General features: G+C 37.5%; 1 long non-coding RNA gene across 1 annotated transcript; it reads right to left on the bottom strand.

Moving 5' to 3' along the window:
• Positions 1-12,925: 12,925 nt before the first annotated feature.
• On the bottom strand, positions 12,926-13,214 carry LOC118486331. The gene is made up of 2 exons (XR_004878519.1): positions 13,056-13,214; positions 12,926-12,968 (listed from the first exon to the last, which is right to left on the bottom strand). It is a non-coding gene; the product is annotated as an uncharacterized LOC118486331 (long non-coding RNA).
• Positions 13,215-24,036: the final 10,822 nt, after the last annotated feature.

Genomic DNA, 24,036 nt, shown 5'->3' with positions numbered 1-24,036 from the left:
CCAATTAAACCTGCAATGTGAGTCATTCTCTTTTTATTAACAATGTTTTACAATACTCCAATTATTTTTAAAGTTATAATTACAGGGATTAAGTCATGGTTATCTTGAATCAGTGGCAAGTGGGGTATTGTGCACATTACTAATTTCTCACGGTTAGGTTCATCAACCTAACAGTGATAATCATCACTACTTGGGTGAAAGGACCTAATAGTGGTATGACCATCGTCACCAGGGTGTGACACGGCGCCAGATAAAAATAAGATAAAAGTCATTGTAATCGGTCTTATGCTGAAATTGATAGCTATGTGTCGTTTTATCAAATTTGAGTGACTCGCCAGTATTTCCCCGCTGACAAAAATATTTTTTAAAACATGTTTCAGGTGACCTACTGTGAATCAAGGAAAAGTGCTACGGAGCACTAATAAAGCTTGAAGTGGTGGCTCGGTTAAATAAATAAACATGTTTTGTAAAACAGGGAATTTCTTCGTGAAATTCCTCTATTGTAAATTACGGGGTTCGTCCCAAATTATGAATAAAATAAATTGGGTATTTTCAAGTTTAAAGATCCTGTTAAACTTCCGCTGTCAAATCAAATAATAAATACCACGGGTTTCTATCCCACGGCTCCTGGACCGGGTTAACCCGGGACGGGGGTCGTGACAATACCTACGCCAAAAGCACATTAAATATTAGTTTTGACCCTAATAGAATATATAATAACAAGTTCTAATATCAAACAAGTGATCAGAACAAGAATTCAGCGAATTTAAGGCTGTCGCGCCCCGCGACAGCTTAGACATTGGCCTACGCGGCCCGCCACCATCCGTCGCGTCACGCGGCGGTAATTGTATTATGGCGTCGCGTAGCGCGATGCCCCGTTTTTTCACAGAATGTTGATTTGTTTTTGCTGCACTTTACCGAGCTACGAAAATAACCAAGTATAAACTTCAAACTTGCATAACTTTAGCTATACAAGTCCATTTTATGTTATTCTTTTTCCTACGTGTTAGGAAACTTTATTTGTAAGTACTCAAATCAAACCGTGAGGTATATCTTAAGAACCATGAACAAAAGACAGGAACATCTTCAGAAGATAGGAAAGAACTTGGAAGGATGCAGGAAAGACATTGAGCAAATGATTGAAGAATGGATTCAAGCAAGAGAATGGTACAAAGGCATGTATGACAGCTGCAACAAATACATCTCCTACAAAAGGAAGATAAAGAAAGGAGATATGCATAAAAGAGTGAAGCTGAATTAAAAATTGTTTATTTTTATCTTTTATGTAATTTGTTTTTAAAAACTTTAGTAACTGATTTAAATTTTGCAAATATTAAGTTTCCACTGTCTGTAAATTTTATATTCATGAGATAGTTCATTTTCTTACAATACTTAGGGGGAAACTGTTAGGAAACTTTATTTGTAAGTATTGAAGAAAATCTCAATCAACTGGATCTCTGAAGAAGATAACAGTACTGAAGAACACAGCAAGATGAAGAAAAATAGTTGGGACAACTAAAAGGCAAAGTATCTACTACAAAGAATCTCAAGTTGATAAAGAGTTGATTTGGATTATCAGAGAAGGTCGTTTCTGATGGATCTGATGATATTTCTGATGAAATATCATCAGTTTCTGACAAATTCCGATCATCAAACTTTCTGATGATTTGTTCACCAGAATTTCTGATGAAGTGGCTGATCAGAAATTCTGATGACAGACTCACTTGTCTAAAATCACAACTCTATCCTGCCACCCATGACCGAAGCATGACATTATTGGTTTTCATGATTACAAATGCAACTTGAACGATGGATTCAATGAATATGTCAAATTGCTACTTTATACAGGACTTATTGCATGAATAAACAATTGCTTATTCATGCCCACAGCCGTCTATAAATAGAAGGCTCGAGAGGCAGAAGATACTTGAGTTTGAAGCTTAGCATTCACATACAAACACTCAAACTCCAACTGCTCTTCTCACCCACAGAAATCAAGATTCATTTGTATTAGATAATAATCTTACAATCACTTTGTTAAACTAATTTGTTTCAAAGTGATATAAACTTGATAATTCTGTAGGTCTTGTTTCTTGAAAGTCTGATTTCCATTTCCGCACATCTTTTTCACATATACTGAAATCACTTGCCATATTACGTAAAAAGAAGTTGTTAAGGCCATACTGGGTCCAACAATTGGCATCAGAGCAGATTGAATAAATTATTTTCAAACGATCAATCGCTCTTATTCTTTTTTCTAAATATGGCCAGCTTTCAAACCTGGAATAATGCTTTTAACATTGGTTCTATGTCCAAACCTCCGACTCTGGTCAGAGAGGAATACCCCTAATGGAAAATCAGGTGGTCAATTTCCTTAATGGTCATGACCGAGCTCTGTTTCAATCCATTGAAAGGGGTCCACATATACCAATGACTGAAATACCAGCAATTCCAGCAACTGACCAAACACCAGGAATCCCTGCCTCTCGTGCTCCAAAAAGTGAAATAAACTGGAGCCCGGAAGATAAGGATCTGGTGGTTAAGGATGAAAGAGCAAAATCACTCTTAATAATGGCCATCCCTAATGACATATTTTCACAAGTTGATGCTTGTGCATCAGCCAAGGAAATATGGGATCAGTTGGAAAATCTTTGTGAAGGAGGAGAAAGGATGAAAAGAAACAAGAGAGCAAACAACGTCTCATCCTATGAAAGGTTTAAAAGTTTACCTAATGAAAAGTTAAATGATACATATCAAAGGTTCACAAAACTTTTAAACGAGCTAAAGAAATTTGGAATAACTAAATCAAATGATGAAAGAAACATTAAATTTCTTGATGCTTTGCCTAGAGAATGGAGAAGTCTCACAATGACTTTGTCCTCAACGTTAGAACTAGGAAACATGAGTCTTCACGACTTATATAGCATCTTGATCCCCAGAGAGGAAGAAATATTTGAAGAAACCATTCAAAGAGGGGGATCTTTAGCTCTAATCTCTAACTCACAAAGACAAACAACTTCCAATGATCCAGAACCATCAAACAACCAGTCCTTTGAAACTTCTGATTCATTATCAGATTTTTCAGCCTTTGCTGATGCAATAGCACTGCTCACCAAAACATTTGAGCAAAGGTTGAGGGGAGGAGGCCAGAGGTACCAGGGGAGTGATAGAAGGAGGATGGATGATAGATCTAAAGATGGTGTTAGATCTAAGGATAAAGGAAAGGCTGAGGTGGTGTGTTACAAGTGCAAGCAAAAAGGTCATTATGCATCTGAGTGTAAGACCAAGAAGCTGAAAGTTGTTGCTTACTATGAAAAGAAGCTTGAGGAAGCTAAGAAGCAACAACAGCAAGTCAGCTTAATTGCTGGAACAGATACATGGCTATCTGATGACTCTTCTGATGAAGAAGAAGAAGAAATGGCCAACTTCTGTCTCATGGCACTTTCTGATGACATAACAGAGACTTCGGGACAACAGGTAAGTTTAGACAATCTTGATCTTGAACACAAGCTAAATGAGCTCATGTCAGATTTTTTAAACTTGCAAGTTAAACATCAATCAGATGGTAAGAAATCTGATGAGTTGCAGAGGACCTTGAATAAAATCATTCTTGAAAACCAATTACTAATAGAACAAAGTTTAGATCAAAGAGCTAAAATTGAGTTCTATGAAAATGAAAGAAGAGATCTTTACAAGAAAAACAATGATAAAGAAATTGATGTAAGAGGTTTTCAAGAAGCAAAAGAATTCATAAGTTTCATAGAGTCCACTCCAAAGAACAAAGGAGAAGGGTTGGGTTATGTAAGAACAAACAATAACAAACCCACTGTCTTTGTAAAAGCTACTCAACAGACTTCTGATAAATACTTATCAGAATCTGATTCTGAAACTTGCAAATCAACATGTTTTGAATACTCCTTTGATAAGCCAAATTTTGAACCAAAAAGAAGTGAATGCAGTCAAGAGTTTGTAAAAACTCCAGAAGCAGTTCACTCATCTTTTCAAAACTATCCCTACATTCCATCACAAGAAGGAAAATCAGAAATTTCTGATGATTCCTGTATGTGTGTTGAAATACTGAAGCTTGTTCAACACCATCTCTAAAAGAAAAACAAAAATTTTGTTAATGGCTCAGCATCCAACAGAAATTCAGATGAAAGGTCATCTAGAAGAATTAATAGAACCAGAATATCATCAGAAAGCGTACCCAAGCATGCCTGGGTACCTAAATCCCTCTAATCATTTCATTTCAGGACCATCATGTGCAGCAGATCTGGTACTGCGACTCAGGAAGCTCCAAGCACATGACTGGAGATATGAGCTTACTCAGCAACTTTGTCTCAAAGCTGGGTAAAATGGTGAACTTTGGAAACAGAGTGAAAGGAAGGATAATGGGATACAGATGTATCAGGTATGGATATCTGACCATTGAAGAAAGTAGCCTATAGAGGCTTAAGGTACATTCTGCTAAATCATGATCAAAATTGTGATAAAGTTCTGTGTGAATTGTAACTCGTTTAAAAAAATTATATTTATTTTTTTCTGATAAAACACCAGAAAATCTGATAAAATTTAAGAGAATCTGATACATCATCAGAAAAATTTAACAAATTATCAGAATTTCTGGTGACAAATCAGAAAGCTTCTTAAAAATTGTCAAATAATTATTTGAACAAGTTCATACATTTCATTACCTTTTGTCATAACTCAAAATCGGCAAACTCATAATATTTTTTTTTTTTGTTTTGTTCATTTTATTCTGTTTGGAAAATGTCACATGACCGAAGATTTTCTGAATATTATCAATAGGTGTAGAGATTTTTCTTCTCTTTCTTTCTTCATTAAATACACCGAAATGACAATAGTAGGCAATCATGATAGAAAACTGAAAAATAGCCGCCTAAATCATTTAATGAATAAGGGTTCAATCTGGGTTATTTTTAAGATCACCTGATAAAACAATAAAATAACCAAGATTGTGGTAGACAAGATCCAGTGGGTAGATAACATTAATGACGGTTCTTAAAATTTACTATATATGTCTACCACATTAAGCAAAGACAATCACCTTCATTTAGAAATTCAGAAAATCTCTTCATTTCCTTCTTCACAAATAAAGATCTTCACTTACAAAAAATGCTTACCATACAAGCTGATCGTTTCCCACTTCTTTTACATCCATACCACAACCTCAGACTCAGAACCAGTTTTGAGGGTCCTCTCTGGGATGGATGCCAAGCTGTGGTAAACATGCTTATGGCAAGTAACTTAGGAAATGCTCTAACTGCCAACATAACAATATTCCCTGAAATCCTTCAAACATTCTGGCAAAATGCAAAATTGTCAGAAAGTCAAGATAGAGGGTGGATATATGTTGAAAGTAAAGTTCTCAATCAAACGATCAGAATAACTGAAAATACCAACAGAACAGCTCTTCAACTCAATGATGACAACAATGTTCTGATGTTCTCAGAAGATGAGATTGAAGAAACTTTGGAGCACATGGGGTATAATCCTGAAAATGATCCCAGAGCAATCAACAAAAATGGCTTCATCAAACCATGGCAGTTTCTAATCACTCAACTGGGTGTATGCTTCTCGAGGAAAACCATAAATCATCATGAAGCATCTAACAAGTTGTTAGAAATTTGCCGAGCTGTCATATTGAAAGTTCCTTACAACTTCTCTTTTCATCTAATGAGAGACTTTGCAAGCAACATGTGGTCAAGCAGGCCATTTTTGATGTATCCACGCTTTCTAATGAAGATAATCACAAGTCAGCTGGACTTTGGTGGAATTCCTGCTGGTTATCAAAGAGCAGAGCTGATTCTTCAACAAAATGCAAGCATAGCTTTACTTAGACCAACAAATAAAAATTTTGGTCTAGTAACCGAACAATGGATACTACTTGAGATTGAACATGGAGATGGAATAGATATTGATTAAAACCCATCATAAGTAGGTCTTAAATGTGTAGATGGCATGTAGTATATATGTTTGTATAAAATGCTACATGTTTTGCTTTAAATCTTGCTACATAAGAATTTTTTTTTTAACAAGGAAAATCTGGTAAGAATCAAATAAAATCTGATAGGATTTAATAAATCATCATAAAATTTATCAGAAACTTCATCAAATCATCAGAATTTGATTCATGTTCACCAGATAGAACTGAAATTTTTTGATACAAATCATCAGGAATTTGTTTTAAAAAAAGGTGACAAATTGAGGGGGGAAATACATCAAATTCTGTTGACTTCTGTTGACTTTATTTGATCGAAAGAGAGGAAGACGATCAAAGAAATGTAATTTTGACTTAAAAAGAAAATGAAGATGAAGAAAGCTAATTGGACCTCCTCAAAAGAGTAGGGTCCACAAAGAAGGAAATGTGTCATACAACCGATAATGTTTTTTTTTTCAAATTCAGATGAAGCACTTCAATGAAACTACAAAAAGAACAGGTGGAATAAAACCAAGTCCTTTCTTTTTGTAGCTACGGTTTTGGTTTGGTTTCTTTTGAAAACCCGAACCAGAATTGTAACCCTTTTTCTTGTTTAAACGTTGTTGTACCCTTGAGGTGTAAGGCTTAGGTTTACCATTAAGATTTTCATCTTTTATTTCAGAAATATTAATTTCTGTAAGTTTGAAAACCTTTTTAATCAATTCATTTTTAACACCTCTTATTGGAAATGCTTTATCAAAATATAATTTGTCAGAATCATTAAAGTATATACAACTTCAAATGTTTCATCATTTAAATTAGATTTTGACAACAAAAATTCTTTACTATAAACCCGTTTTCCCGACGATTTTGAACTCTTTTCGGACGAACTCGAACTCCCGACTGACTGACACGAACTTTCGGACTCGGACTTTGACTCTGACTCCTCATCCTTATCCAACACCTGATCGACCACTCTTTTTATCAGTTCTGACTCATGATCTGTGTCGGACGCTGTGAACGTGACGTCAATATTGTCCGGTAAAACATCGGTTATCTCGGATTCTAACTTAATATTGACTGCCTGTTTTAGTTCTTCCTCGTTAGGTTTTCTAGGCGAGTACCCTTCCTAAATCGGAGGCGGACACTTATTATAACAGACACCCTGTTTCTTACCAGTATCCTTCTTCTTCTTTGGCTGTTCATCTTTAAATGCCTCAAAACCTTCAACTGTTGGATAAATTCTGTCAATTATGTAGTCACAACCTTTGTAACTTTGCAGTAATCTTCTGATTCTTTCATTCTCAGCTGCTTCACTATCCAACTCTTTCTTCCACTTTGCACATTCTTCTATGTACAAATTGATCTCTTTCTGCTTTGTCATCATGGTAGCATTCATCGTCTTCAAAGCTTTCTCTCTTTTAGAGTTAGTCTTCTCCAGACTATTCACATGTCTGTTCAATAGATCATACGACTTTTTCAAATTCTTTACATCAAACAACAATTGTTCTTTCAACTTTTCTAACTCACTAAACCTCTCATCTTTTTCTATACATTGTTTACAAGACTCTAAACATGTAAGACAGGGTTTTGTGACTTCAACAATCTTCTCGACATCATCTCTCTTTTCAACTTCCACAATTTTCTCAATCACTTTGACTTCTTTCAAATCTTTTGCAGCTTTCTTCTCTTTCAGTTTCTTCAATTTTTCTGCAAAATAAAATTCAAAAGTGTCAGAAGATAAATGAGTTTTTCCCAAATTTATCTGTTCCATCTCTTCATCACTATCACTTGTTTCTGATGAATGCTTTTCAGATGAAACAGATTTTTCATCTTCACTTTTCTCTTTATCAGATAACACTTCCATCCATTCCTTCCACATTTCTGGCTTTTGAACAATATGTGCAATAAAAGCTTGAACATTTGGATCAGCTGGAATGAATTTGTCCCAGCTAAAACCTTCAGCCATTTTCTCATCATCTTGATCAACAATGCCATAATAGGCTTTCCTGTTTGCATCCTCGATCATTCTTCCATGTGCCGTTTGAGCTTCTTTTTGTTGATTCGGTTGATGAGTGATCTGTTGATAGATAGTTTTCCTATAATAATCATCTTTCCCAGATGATTCCTTTGCTCCTCTCGGCTCCTGATTCTTGCACTCTCTTTTAAAGTGTCCTTTCTCCCTGCAACGAAAACAGACAACTTTAGATTTATCAAATCCAAGATTAGAAAGGTTTGCATCCAAGAAATCATTTCTTCATGTAACCAATCTAAACTTTTCTGCTCTCTTCAAAACACTCGCTAAAGCCCATTTAATATCCATCAGTTCCAGCTGCTCTGCATCGATTTGGTCATAATCTTCTTTTGTGAGCATCGGATTACCAATTCTTTCGGCAATCAACCCTTCATAAGACTCTAATGTAGTGACCAATAATCCCATATGATTCTTTACAATCTCTTCAGAATAATTTTGTCCATTTTGAAGATGTAACGCCACATTGCACTGAATTAGATGACCATTTCCAGTAGATGAACTTTGAACACTTGGAGGATTCACCGTTCAGAACCCACTAGTGTTGACTGATCCTTGACTGCTTGGTGTAGATTGATTTCCAGCACAAAATGCAGTTTGTATCTTTGGACTTGCTTTAGCAGTTTGAACATTTCCTTTATAGTACAATTTAATATCTTGTTGATGAGTAGAACTGTTCATTCTAGCAATTTTCTGCTGCTCCAGATCCTGTGCCTCCAACTTCTCTATAAACTGTGCAATCGATAACCTGCTAAACTGTCCGGAATTCTTCAATATCATCATACATGTACCCCATTCCTGTTGCGGTAATGCATCAACAAGTTTTTCAACCCATTCTGCTGGAGTTTTAGTAATCTTCAACTGTGACATGGTGCGTAAAAGATGACAGTATCTTTCAATAAGAGTCTTTGTTGTTTCACCAGGCATGCACGTAAACAGTTCAAACTCCTTTTTCAGCAATGCTGCTTTACTCTGTAGCATCTCAGTACTTCCTTCAAACTTCTTTTTAAGAGCTTCCCAAATAGAATAAGCATTTTCATCATGTTGAAGCAACACAAAAATATCCTCTTTAACAGCTTGTTGTAGCAAATTGATCATCATCTTTTCTGCTTTATAACTCTCGCTCTCTTTCTCAGTGAACTCTGAAATGATTTTATCAACACCCACTGAATTCTTTGGCCTCTCATATTCAGTTTCGATGCTCTCCCAAGCTTTTAAATGGTTCGCCTGTACCCAATTCTCGAAATGTTTCTTCCATCCATGATAATCTTCAATTCCCATAAGTTTCGGGGGTTTTTGCATTGTTCCAGTTTCAATCTCCGTGTTCATGGTCTTAGCAATGTCAGACGGAGTTGTCGGGGTTGTAGCAAAGGCGTTGTAGAACTCAGAATCCATATTTTGGTATCAAAGAATTTCTCTAACAAGCTTTCAAACTAACTGGTTCACCTCGTAAAACACCTGTATCACCTGACGTCACACAAACAAACGAAACACAATCAGTTTAAAACACTTATTAAAGCAACTGAATCAAACTGATACTCTATGCAAACTAAATCATTCGAACTGATGAATATTCTGTGCGGACTGAGGTTTAAATTGGCAAATCTTGAGAACTACTATGACTCGGATCAATTTCAAACGATCAGACTCACTACGTGCGAACTGATGGACTTTCGGACAACGAGATAAACCTTTTGAAAATTTTGAACTCCAAATCGTACGAACTGGAACTAACTTTCAAGCGAAATGATGACCTTCAAACGAATTGGACCTTTTCACGCGACCTGAACACACTGACGAACTGACAAGTTTGAATTCAAATGAACTGGACCTGTGAACTGGGATCAAATTCAAACCTTGTGAAACAGAGTTCACAATATTTCACAAATTCTAAGACAAGTTTCAATGTTCAGTGTTCGACAACTTATTATGCTTTGAACTTGATTACCTTCAACAACAACACATGGGCCAACAACAACAATTACTTCACAATTTTCATTGGGCCGCAAAAACCACTAGACCGACAACAAATAAATGCTAATATACTATGATTGGGCCGATGAACTATTCACAAGCAAACATAAAAGCTTGACAAACAATGATCACACATGCAAACTTATAACATCAAAAGAAATTGGCCGACAATTTTAAGAATGCATTAACTCTGATTTGACCTTTTATATGTCTTAGAGAAATGTATATTGAATTTTTAATGGCAGACACTTTTAAAACACAACCTACTTTTATTGGGCCTAAAGTTCACTAAATGACTTTGATCGAGAATTTTATTCAAACACTAAATGACTGACAACACTTTTGATAACACTTTGTGTTTGGGCCGATAACCTTTGATTTTAATATTGATTGGACCGTTAAACCCACTATACCGAATACCCAATATAATATGATTAGGATGCCTTAAAAAATCAATCCCACAACTGATTGGGCCGCCTTTAATTCACTAACTAACAACAATGATTGGGCCGCCTTTATGATCGTTTATTCAAACAATCCACTAACTGACAATCAATGATTGGGCCGCACATATGATGGATTACCTTCATTACTTTTCATCATTTGAATTTATAGGGCCACTAACTGTTTTTATACTTGAGACGACAACCACTACAAATTCACATGCAATTTATCCTATTGGACCTCAAAGTCCACTAACACCGACAAGTGCAAGTGTAATCACATGGGCAATTCACCTCAAAAATCTCATTGGGCCGTCTATTTCACTTTTAAAATGTGAGCTAATGATGGCTGACAATTTCTATTACCAAACTAAAATTTGATTGGACCAATATTTGATTGTGTCCGACAAATTTTTCTTTTAAAAATCCTTAAAAGCGAAACTATGGTTATGGTGTACACAAGAGCGAAACCAGGTGTGTCATATGAGCGAAATCATGTTTGTTGCACCTATGAGCGAAACTACAACGGTCATATGAGCAAAACCAGGTTTGTTGCACCTATGAGCGAAACCACAAAGGTCATATGAGCGAAACCTTGTGTCAAAAGAGCGAAACCTTGTGTCAAATAAGAGAAACCTATGCCAAATGAGCGAAACTAGTCATTTGGAAGGTCCTTTGGAGCGAAATATGTTGATCACAAGAGCGAAACCTCATGAATGTTCAAAAGAGCGAAACCTAATCGGAGAGTATTTTGGCCCATTTTTAGTTCGAATTTCAGGCTCAAACTTTCAGGGATTTGACTATGATCAATAACACACAATCTGTGAAATTTTGAGCAAATTTCGACCGTAAAATCACGTTTTGATGAAGAAAGAATGTGTAGAAGTAAGAATTTTTGATGAAATCCAGCAAATCTCTGTAGAACTCCTCCTCCTGAAGCTCTGATACCACTTGTAGGATCGTATTCTGACCCGAACGAGTCTATCAGAGGAGTTTTGATCAGATATAGGTGCGGAAAACAAGTACCTGACGTAGAAATAGCTAGATCTTCACTTAAATCACACTTTTGATTGATATTACAGCGTTTACAACCAAATCTCACACCGGCAGCACCTCGGTATGGAAAACAAGAACGTTACAAACGATTTCGCTCATGTGGTATTTATAGGGACAAGGTTTCGCTTATATGGATATGTCCATAAAAGCGAAACCTCTCATGTCCATATAAGTGGAACCTCTCATGACCATATAAGTGGAACCTCTCATGTCCATATAAGCGGAACCTCTCATAAGGTTTCCCACATACGGACATGTACACATAAGTGGAACTATCCATAAGGTTTCCCACATACGGACATGTACACATAAGTGGAACTATCCATAAGGTTTCCCACATACGGACATGTGGTTTCCCACATATGGACATGTCGGAAAATCTCGTACAATGAGCCCTAATCTAACATTCTAAGACTAAGACACGATACAAGACGAAGTCGACAGATGCATGCACTAACAACCCGAACCCGAAAATCGTAATACATAAGAACCCTAACACGACCAGAAGTTTCGTCAGTTGACCCGAACACGACCCGTTCAACCCGAAACTTTTTTATTTTGAAATTAATATATTAAAATTAAAATTTACTTAAAAAACACAAACGTATATAATAATATCATATTTAAATTCTAAAATCTATTTTAATTTCTATTTTTAAGTTATAATTATGGCATAAAATACACACCCCATTTAATTTATGACAAAAATTATATTGTAAAAATATAATATAGTATAAACGTGTTAAACAGGTCAATCCGACCAGGTTGACCCGAACCCAACCCGTTAACCTAAACGGGTTCGCGGGTTCAACCTGAAACTGACCCGAACCTGTTTAGACTAAACATAAACCCGCGAATTTCGTGTTAGGTTCGTGTCGGGTTTTCGGGTCATGTCAGAAATTCACACCCCTAATTGCATTATACAATGTAACATATAAAACTTGTACACCTTTTCTTTACGAATGGTGTTTTAATGTTACCTTGGTATCGAAGAATGCAATTTCACCATCTGCGGATTCGCAATCAGTTTCGGATCACTCTCGGTCCAAGTGAAAGGTACCGCAACATCCATATCAGTATATATGCTAACACATCAAATATACCTGCAAACAAACCATACAAAATACATCAAAACAAAGGGAAAAACACCTGCTTCGACTAAAATTAACAAAAAAAAAAAAAAAAAACTCAATATAACAAACGTGTTAATCCTTACAGGGTTCATCAAGGCATGGCAAGTAAGTGATGCTGGATGCAATCTGTCTCATGATATCTTGAATCTCCCTCATGATTTCCTTATCACTCTTCTCTTCTCTCTTGAAACTCTGCAAACCAACAAACATTAAATCGATACAAAAACAATGTATCCGATATATTAATTAAAAGTTCCAACAATATCTTACCCTTTTCAACAACTTCTTTATCAGTCTCTATACTGAATTCCACCTTTCAAGTACTTCATTAGTGGCCTTGCTCATAATCACAAGAACAATCCTTTGTAACTTCCCAGCTTCCAGCCATTCTATAAAAACCCACACACAAAAAAAAACACTTACCTAAATTCTATCAAGATTTGTGCATAAATTCATCAAAAATATTAATAGTTTACTAGAAAGCTGTGTGTTCAAATTTGCAATGAAGGTCTTAACACTCTCATCTTGAGAAAGCAACAAAGGAAGTCCATATTTCTTCACTTTTCCAAAGCTTTCTTCCGGATACACACCCCGATTGTACAGAATACAACATAACAAATATGAAATATCCCCTCATTAAACTTTAGACATATATACCCTTCCCTTAAAACTTGCATTAGGATATGAGAATTTGAAGAGCAATAAAAAGGAGAAGGGTATAAAGGTCATATTAAAATTTACATTACCTTCCCCGTTCCCTAGAAATTCCTCAATTTTTAATTGTTCAACTAAATGTTCAAGTCTTGCAGTAGGCAAATCTTTAGGTAAATGTTTGAATGATTTGACAGTCAATGTGATACCATCCTGTAATTCATCAATCAATAAAAATACATTCAAGAAAGATGATATACTTCAGAACAATCTCTGTAGTTATGAAACAATGAACATAAACCATCACCATTATCCAAATTGTAAACAACCACCATCATCATTCACCTCTGTTAAGGTCAAAAATCGAAAATTATAAGTTGGGGAAATAAGGTGTTTACCTTGTCACCGCCCACAGTAAGTTCATACATCGTCGCCATTGACGACCACCACATCAGCATCGTCGTCTCCATTAAACCCTTACCATAGTCACCATCTCCGGCTATATCCACCACCGTCGTTGCTTACCATCAGGATCCAAACACCACCAATACTATTACACCCCATCATAATACCTTGTAGTCCATCACTCCCATACACCGTACCATCATCAACGCTGTTAACCTTAATCACCAGCGCTGCCTCCATCATCCACAACTAACCACAACCACCGTGTTCTTTACAACAATCCGCTCGTTAGGGTTTCAGATCTCAGATGATAGTTTCAGATCCGCGTTCTTATATAGAATTACATTTTAGGGTTTTTGATTTGAAGGAGTAGAAAGGAAAGGGGAAAGTGTGCGGTGTAAGAGAGAGATATGATTTTGATTCGAGAATAAGCTGAATTTGAATTTTGAATTTGAATGTGATAAGTTATTTTTGGCAAACTGGAAAGGCAGAGATGTTTGAACCAGAAATTTTAGAACATAACTGCGAGCCTTGACTTTTGTTATTAGGTTTATGAAAAAAAAAACATAGGAATTTGACAAGTTGATGGAGATGAAGGTAGAACTTTCCAAGTAGGAAAGAGAGAAATGGGGGTGCTTGTGGTGTTGACACCTCAACCCAAACCCCTTTGATTTATTATATTAGGAAGATTATCCTGATTTTAAATTTTATAAATTTCTGGGTGTTACAAGTCCACCCCCTTAAAAAGGGTTTCGTCCCCGAAACCGAATTACGTACCAAATAATGTAGGGTTGAGTCGTTGCATCTCCTCTTCAGATTCCCATGTGATATCCGAACCCTTCCTGTGTTCCCATTTGACCTTTACTTGTTTGATTTCTTTGTTCCTTAAGATTTTCACCTTACGATCCAAAATCGCAATGGGCTTCACCACATAGTTAAGACTATCATCCACCTCGATGTCATCGTAGTGGACATAGGTTGTTTCATCCGCTAAACATTTCCGAAGATGTGACACATGAAATGTTTCACACCCTAGCTTTTGCGGAAGCGTGGGTTTATTTGGTGTGACTTCTTAATACCATAGCATAATCACAACAATGCTATATGAAAATAAAACCATGATGTTCATCCATTTATTCAAGTTTAAATAGTTAACACCACAACATTGTTTTAAAAAGTTGACACAACAAACCAAATACAACCATGACATAAAGAAAACATGTTCAACGACATAACGAAAGACATGAATTAAAAACACAGTTTAAGACTTGTGACCCGTCCAGGAAAAGGTCACACTTCCTAAACTCGGATGACATCATTATTCCTACACAGCTTGACGTGATGCATACCGTGCCAGATCCACTAATTTCCTGAAATACATGTAGTTTAAAAAATCAACAAAAAGTTGAGCGAGTTCAGGTAAAAGTGAGTATGAATAAACATTTAAAGTATGAATAAAAGTCCCTGGTATGTAGCAATAACGAAAAAGAGATCACCAATGGGTTGCAAAGCCACTGGTACGTGTGAGAAAGTGCAGGGAAACTCAAACCTAGCAAATTTGTTACCGGGCTTCGGCTGTAAGACACAGTCACCTCTATGGGCCTCCCCGGCCTCACGGGTGTGGGCTCGCTACACCCAAATAGATCTATCACTCTTGTGTCCCTCGGTCCTACAACGAGGATTAATGGCCTCAAGTGTTGTTGTCACACCCCCAAAAATCCACCTGCGGAATATCACCGCTTGGGAGCGTGACTGACCAGGATCAAGCCACCAATCATATCGAACATAGCGTTTAATATTAAAAGTAGTTAATGTAATTCATCACGACATGATTGATGTTCAACAAAACGTAAATTAAGTAGCGGAAGCATAATATGAAAACCCAAAGTAAAGATATAAATTCTATTGTTTAAACGTTTAACATGGCATCCACGATCCATTGCCCACAACGACCTGCTCCTCCTTGTGCAAGCTCCATAAGTACCTAAGGTCCTGCAAGGCATGCAACAGAAAGTCAACAACTAGTTGAGCGAGTTCACATTTAATAGTTCAGTAATCGTAATAGTATAGTAAGCCTTGTGTTCGTTCGTTAAGTCATGTATCGTATTAGTTCATATCGCGGCCCTCTAGGCATGTGTGCGATGACTAGGGGAAAGTTCCCAAGTATTCTAGACTATGTATATTTGTATCGCGGCCACCCTGGCATGTGTGCGAAGTTTTAGTATGTATAGTTCGCGGCCTTTCCAAGGCATGTGTGCGAAGATCAGTCATAATATCGCGGCCAACCCTGGCGTGTGTGCGAAGATCAGTTCAATTAGTATACCAGTCTAGCCGTATCTTATCATTTACCATCCTCACCCTGAGGACCATATCATTAGGTTCCATTAACTAAGTTTGCACGAATAAATCATCCAATCCCATTCCCACCCTGGGAATCCCATGCCTTGGTAAAGAGTGTGAACTCACCTTGGTTTGCTCGGCAAGATTTGTTACTTGTTATTCAGTTGAATGAACACGTCCTAAAAAGGTTACCGACAACAGTCAGTTCTACACGCACATGTACCACACCTTTCACGCACAATTAATTCCACGTATTCATTGTTCACATCAAGCACATTTATTGCACACCGAACCCAAGTAACAGCAAACTTAGCATATATCATTACTTAAGTCATCGGAGATATCCAGATTATTATTACATTCATGATGCAAGTTCACATTACATCATAGCCCACCTCAAGTAGCTCAGTTCACCTTTAAACTATCATGTTAGTTGTGACAAGAAGTAGTGCAACCCAATTTAGTCAATTGTTATTGTGACATCATCTCATAAGTTTCTGGACCTCACACTAGATCCTCGAAATTATGCTTATTCATGTAACCCACCATTTAATAATTTACATGGGTATAATTAATTTAGATATGTAGCATAGCACATGGAACCCTATGGCTACTAGACCACTAGTGCCATCAAATTGAGAAAATGGGTTTTGACTTGTGCCCCTTCTTGGGTAAATAACCAACAGAAATCTATACCCTAATGTTTATGCATATGCTCATGACCCCCTATCAGATTAAACCCACACATATATATACATTGACATTGATCAGTTGCACCCATATTAAACTATTAATAAACACATACCATAATTTCTCATGCAAACTAGTAACACACATAACCCTGTATCATAACCCACTAACATACTCTTCGATAATCAGTTAACACGTATGAGGTCCTACTATCAATATCAAATCTGATTATAATCATGACTACACACCATCCATCGCACACATAATGGTTTGCACATCATTCACATATCCACATATATATAACAGTTTCCCCACACACATAGCATATGCTCATGTCCACCCTAACCCACAACTTAGTATGCAAGTTTCATATACATATATATATATATCAAACTGAGGTCGAACCAGAACTTGTATAGCTACACTACATAGTCTTTACGTTTTTCCTTAGATTCATATACTTGTACCCGGTCACGCATACATATATTACATGGTTTCATATACAGGTTTTCATGTCCTTACAACGAAATCGAACCGATATTCCTATACATACAATCCAATCCAATACGCAACATCATACTTCACAATTTACACATAATCGCACCTAATATTTTGATAACTTTCATGCGCAGGAACAAATTCATCATGCATACGATCACCGTTAAATCAGTAAAGTTTACTCCCAACTATTCGAGATTCACCCAATCATTAACACGCTAAGTAAGTACTACAAGATTAATAAATCATGTTACTGTCTTTAAAAGTTTAATATAACTATATACCTACCTCTTACATATACATACATACAATCACCTACACACACTATACCTGTTTCATGAACCATATATAGTCATAGTTTCATCTACGTATATGTACCTACAACCGTACACGATCATGCGACCACAAACTACACGTATCAACGTGGAACTTCATAATCATTATGAGTACGCATAAACACAGTTACGTAGCAAAGAGTTTCCACCCGAAATCGAAAACAAATAAACGCATATACGGTCACATCACCGATTAAACACGATTTCTAGCCTTCCTAGTTTACTAATAGCCCTCATATAAACATCTAGATCCCATGTAAAACAGGAAACGCAGCCGCGTATACGAGAACTATAAACCGAAATAAAGCGAGTACGAACTAACCTGAATGAGGGAGATGAGAGGGAAAACTAGTGTGCAAGAGAGAGGGCACCGAGAGGAGGTGGATCGCTAACTGGAACCGGGAACTTGAATAACCTCCTTGGCTCACGGATAGCTTGACTTGAAGAAGAAGGCTTCGAAGGGGGCGGGGATACTGCCGATCGCAAGAGTGAGGGAGAGGGTAGGGTTTGTTTCTTGGGTATGGAATGATAATATATGATCATGTTACGTATACCTATATAAACACATGCTATAGGTCGGTTCACATTGGGATGTTTAGGCCGCAAGCTTAGGAGTTTTAGTTGAGGATTATGCATATACGAAATTTAGAGTTGGGGCTGTTTGGGATTAGTGGCCGAGAACTACATGTTGGGCCGCAAGTAGTTTAAGTGGGTATGATCACTTGGGCTGAACATATGGCTAGGGACAAAAGAAAAGGGCTGATCGAAATATGAGGGGGTGGCAGACTATTATTGTTGTTATACATCCATATATTTTAATATTTGTATTTGTTTCTTTTACATAAAGTCAACTAATTACAGAAAAAAAATATATAAATCAACTAAAAAAAATATATATAACGATCATGCTATGATTCGGCGTCATAAGTTTCGAGTTGCACGAGTGGGTTGGATCGACACGCGATCCAACTGTTTTTGGTTCAAACAGTTCGGGTCGGTTCAACACAATAAGGATTTGACTTCAAGTATTCGTTTGTATAAAATAAATTAGATAAGCATAATTGATTTGTCACACAAGTTCATGCATTTATGTAAATAAGATAAGTATATGAATTGATTTATAAAGGTGATACCTTGAGATTACGGGTTGTCACATCATCCCCAACTTGAAAGAAATTTCGTCCCGAAATTTAGCAAGTAGTTACTAAGGAAGCTAGTTAGGTTGCGTGGGTTTCCGGGTTTTCCTGGGGTGTCACATCCTTCCCCCGTTGATTGGGAATTTCGTCCCGAAATTCCACTGTAGCGTCAGTAGTGGACTTACGTTCCATAAACAACCGGGGATACTTGCGTTTCCTTTGATTTACTCGTTCCCAGGTGAACTCTGGGCCACGACGGGAGTTCCAACGAACTAGAACGAAAGGCGTTACATCAACCAATAGACACCGGTTAGTACAAAGGCTAGCGAGAGGTTTACCATAATTAAGGTAACTGTCGTAGAGTCAAAGAGGTGACTCTTGTGGTGCAAGGGCAAAAAGAGGTAAGGTGACGACTCAGTACAAGAAATATCCTTTAAACGATAGAATAAGAAAACCCATTCAAATTAAACCATATAAGTCACTACATCGAATATTCGCAAAAGTTTTAATCACCATGATTGTTTATACGAAAACAACTGAAAGAAAAATAACTAGATAAACGATTGAAAGACGAGTCAGTCGTCCACGTCTCCATCCCCGAGGTCACTACCATCATCATCGTCTCCGTCATTATTCGAGACCTCCTCTGGCTCTTCTTCCTCCTCTTCCGGCTCTTCCTCCTCCTCTTCGGGCTCTTCATCAGACTCTTCCGCCTCTGGTTCAGGAGGTGCCGGGACTGGGGCTGGCTCGGGTTCAGGTGCGAAGCGGGCTTCCTCCAACTGATGGACCCTCCAATCCATCATACCTATCCTTTCGGCATGCGAGTTAAGCCTTTCATGATCCACTCGAGCGTCTCTCAGTATCAGACCTTGTACCTCGCGCCCTTTTAGGGCTTCTGCCTTCAAATCAGTAGTTCTCCTATTAAGTTCCTGTATCTGCTTCTCCTGAGCTTCCACTCGCCCTCCTAGGGTATCAACCTTTTTTAGTAATTTCTGATTTTGCTCCATTAAGACTTGGTTTTGTCCTATTAGAATCTGGTTATAATCTCGGAGGGCCTTACTCACAGCCGACTCGGCCTGGGCGCTGAGGGAGTTAACTGGTAGTGCATGCGTAGGTCGGGAGGACGACTCCCCGCCATGCGCGAGTCTCTTCCTATAAGCAGCACGCGTCTCCCTCTGACGCGGGGGTGAGTGAGTAGCAGCGGGTGCCTTCCCTGGCGCCCGGGATTGGTCAAAAGATGCGGACGGTGCAGACATGCCTGTCGAGTTGATGACGTAACGCAAGTTAAACGAAAGAATGCACACTCACAATGTACCGAAAGAGGGTGTTGACGCAGGAAGGGAAGAAAAAGAATGACATATAAGAGTAAGCACACAAGGTTTCAATCAACAGTTGCTACGTTTATCTAAGCATACCATGAGCAAAATTCTACGCAATTCTAGCATGTAGGCAATAAACATAAACCTTATTACCTAGAATGTTGAGTCTTGCACGTGGAGCGAAGCGTCGTTGTGGATCGTTGAGAGCACTGTTCTGGTTATAGTCTGGTTTTAATAAAAATGTTTTTTTCCCATATTAAAACCAAGTTCTCTATAACCAATGGCTCTGATACCAATCTGTCAGACCCCCAAAAATCCACCTGCGGAATATCACCGCTTGGGAGCGTGACTGACCAGGATCAAGCCACCAATCATATCGAACATAGCGTTTAATATTAAAAGTAGTTAATGTAATTCATCACGACATGATTGATGTTCAACAAAACGTAAATTAAGTAGCGGAAGCATAATATGAAAACCCAAAGTAAAGATATAAATTCTATTGTATAAACGTTTAACATGGCATCCACGATCCATTGCCCACAACGACCTGCTCCTCCTTGTGCAAGCTCCATAAGTACCTAAGGTCCTGCAAGGCATGCAACAGAAAGTCAACAACTAGTTGAGCGAGTTCACATTTAATAGTTCAGTAATCGTAATAGTATAGTAAGCCTTGTGTTCGTTCGTTAAGTCATGTATCGTATTAGTTCATATCGCGGCCCTCTAGGCATGTGTGCGATGACTAGGGGAAAGTTCCCAAGTATTCTAGACTATGTATATTTGTATCGCGGCCACCCTGGCATGTGTGCGAAGTTTTAGTATGTATAGTTCGCGGCCTTTCCAAGGCATGTGTGCGAAGATCAGTCATAGTATCGCGGCCAACCCTGGCGTGTGTGCGAAGATCAGTTCAATTAGTATACCAGTCTAGCCGTATCTTATCATTTACCATCCTCACCCTGAGGACCATATCATTAGGTTCCATTAACTAAGTTTGCACGAATAAATCATCCAATCCCATTCCCACCCTGGGAATCCCATGCCTTGGTAAAGAGTGTGAACTCACCTTGGTTTGCTCGGCAAGATTTGTTACTTGTTATTCAGTTGAATGAACACGTCCTAAAAAGGTTACCGACAACAGTCAGTTCTACACGCACATGTACCACACCTTTCACGCACAATTAATTCCACGTATTCATTGTTCACATCAAGCACATTTATTGCACACCGAACCCAAGTAACAGCAAACTTAGCATATATCATTACTTAAGTCATCGGAGATATCCAGATTATTATTACATTCATGATGCAAGTTCACATTACATCATAGCCCACCTCAAGTAGCTCAGTTCACCTTTAAACTATCATGTTAGTTGTGACAAGAAGTAGTGCAACCCAATTTAGTCAATTGTTATTGTGACATCATCTCATAAGTTTCTGGACCTCACACTAGATCCTCGAAATTATGCTTATTCATGTAACCCACCATTTAATAATTTACATGGGTATAATTAATTTAGATATGTAGCATAGCACATGGAACCCTATGGCTACTAGACCACTAGTGCCATCAAATTGAGAAAATGGGTTTTGACTTGTGCCCCTTCTTGGGTAAATAACCAACAGAAATCTATACCCTAATATTTATGCATATGCTCATGACCCCCTATCAGATTAAACCCACACATATATATACATTGACATTGATCAGTTGCACCCATATTAAACTATTAATAAACACATACCATAATTTCTCATGCAAACTAGTAACACACATAACCCTGTATCATAACCCACTAACATACTCTTCGATAATCAGTTGACACGTATGAGGTCCTACTATCAATATCAAATCTGATTATAATCATGACTACACACCATCCATCGCACACATAATGGTTTGCACATCATTCACATATCCACATATATATAACAGTTTCCCCACACACATAGCATATGCTCATGTCCACCCTAACCCACAACTTAGTATGCAAGTTTCATATACATCTATATATATACCAAACTGAGGTCGAACCAGAACTTGTATAGCTACACTACATAGTCTTTACGTTTTTCCTTAGATTCATATACTTGTACCCGGTCACGCATACATATATTACATGGTTTCATATACGGGTTTTCATGTCCTTACAACGAAATCGAACCGATATTCCTATACATACAATCCAATCCAATACGCAACATCATACTTCACAATTTACACATAATCGCACCTAATATTTTGATAACTTTATGCGCAGGAACAAATTCATCATGCATACGATCACCGTTAAATCAGTAAAGTTTACTCCCAACTATTCGAGATTCACCCAATCATTAACACGCTAAGTAAGTACTACAAGATTAATAAATCATGTTACTGTCTTTAAAAGTTTAATATAACTATATACCTACCTCTTACATATACATACATACAATCACCTACACACACTATACCTGTTTCATGAACCATATATAGTCATAGTTTCATCTACGTATATGTACCTACAACCGTACACGATCATGCGACCACAAACTACACGTATCAACGTAGAACTTCATAATCATTATGAGTACGCATAAACACAGTTACGTAGCAAAAAGTTTCCACCCGAAATCGAAAACAAATAAACGCATATACGGTCACATCACCGATTAAACACGATTTCTAGCCTTCCTAGTTTACTAATAGCCCTCATATAAACATCTAGATCCCATGTAAAACAGGAAACGCAGCCGCGTATACGAGAACTATAAACCGAAATAAAGCGAGTACGAACTAACCTGAATGAGGGAGATGAGAGGGAAAACTAGTGTGCAAGAGAGAGGGCACCGAGAGGAGGTGGATCGCTAACTGGAACCGGGAACTTGAATAACCTCCTTGGCTCACGGATAGCTTGACTTGAAGAAGAAGGCTTCGAAGGGGGCGGGGATACTGCCGATCGCAAGAGTGAGGGAGAGGGTAGGGTTTGTTTCTTGGGTATGGAATGATAATATATGATCATGTTACGTATACCTATATAAACACATGCTATAGGTCGGTTCACATTGGGATGTTTAGGCCGCAAGCTTAGGAGTTTTAGTTGAGGATTATGCATATACGAAATTTAGAGTTGGGGCTGTTTGGGATTAGTGGCCGAGAACTACATGTTGGGCCGCAAGTAGTTTAAGTGGGTATGATCACTTGGGCTGAACATATGGCTAGGGACAAAAGAAAAGGGCTGATCGAAATATGAGGGGGTGGCAGACTATTATTGTTGTTATACATCCATATATTTTAATATTTGTATTTGTTTCTTTTACATAAAGTCAACTAATTACAGAAAAAAAATATATAAATCAACTAAAAAAAATATATATAACGATCATGCTATGATTCGGCGTCATAAGTTTCGAGTTGCACGAGTGGGTTGGATCGACACGCGATCTAGGTGTTTTTGGTTCAAACAGTTCGGGTCGGTTCAACACAATAAGGATTTGACTTCAAGTATTCGTTTGTATAAAATAAATTAGATAAGCATAATTGATTTGTCACACAAGTTCATGCATTTATGTAAATAAGATAAGTATATGAATTGATTTATAAAGGTGATACCTTGAGATTACGGGTTGTCACAGTTGTACCCACCCCTAACATGATCTAGTAGTATAAACCCTCCATACGCTAACCATACCATGTAATAAATGTTTGTAATAATTGTCGCATGTATTTCACCCTCGAAGTATAAAACTGAAAACAGTAAAGAGAAAAGGGGGACATGAACTCACAGAAGTGCGTATCCAGAAACGTCAATCTCCAACTCAATCTTCTGCGTGACGACCTACACGTACTAATGCCTATTAGACGGATGGCCGTGCCTTGGCTTAGGGTTTAACGTTTTTGGGAAATAGTTAGACAACTATTTCGTATTCACACTTGCTAATTATTTTATATTCGTATTTTCCTTCCCAAAGATGGGGGTAATAATACATGTATGCTTTATAATTTCGAAAATATATTTTTAAGTCTCACTTGAAAAATATATTTTAATCACTAATCTAAATTGTTTTAAATTCAAAAATATATATATTTTTCCCACCAAAAAT

Source organism: Helianthus annuus, chromosome 14 (genome assembly GCF_002127325.2).
Source record: "Helianthus annuus cultivar XRQ/B chromosome 14, HanXRQr2.0-SUNRISE, whole genome shotgun sequence".
Classification (NCBI taxonomy): domain Eukaryota; kingdom Viridiplantae; phylum Streptophyta; class Magnoliopsida; order Asterales; family Asteraceae; genus Helianthus; species Helianthus annuus.
This window is presented reverse-complemented; position numbering and strand designations above follow the sequence as displayed.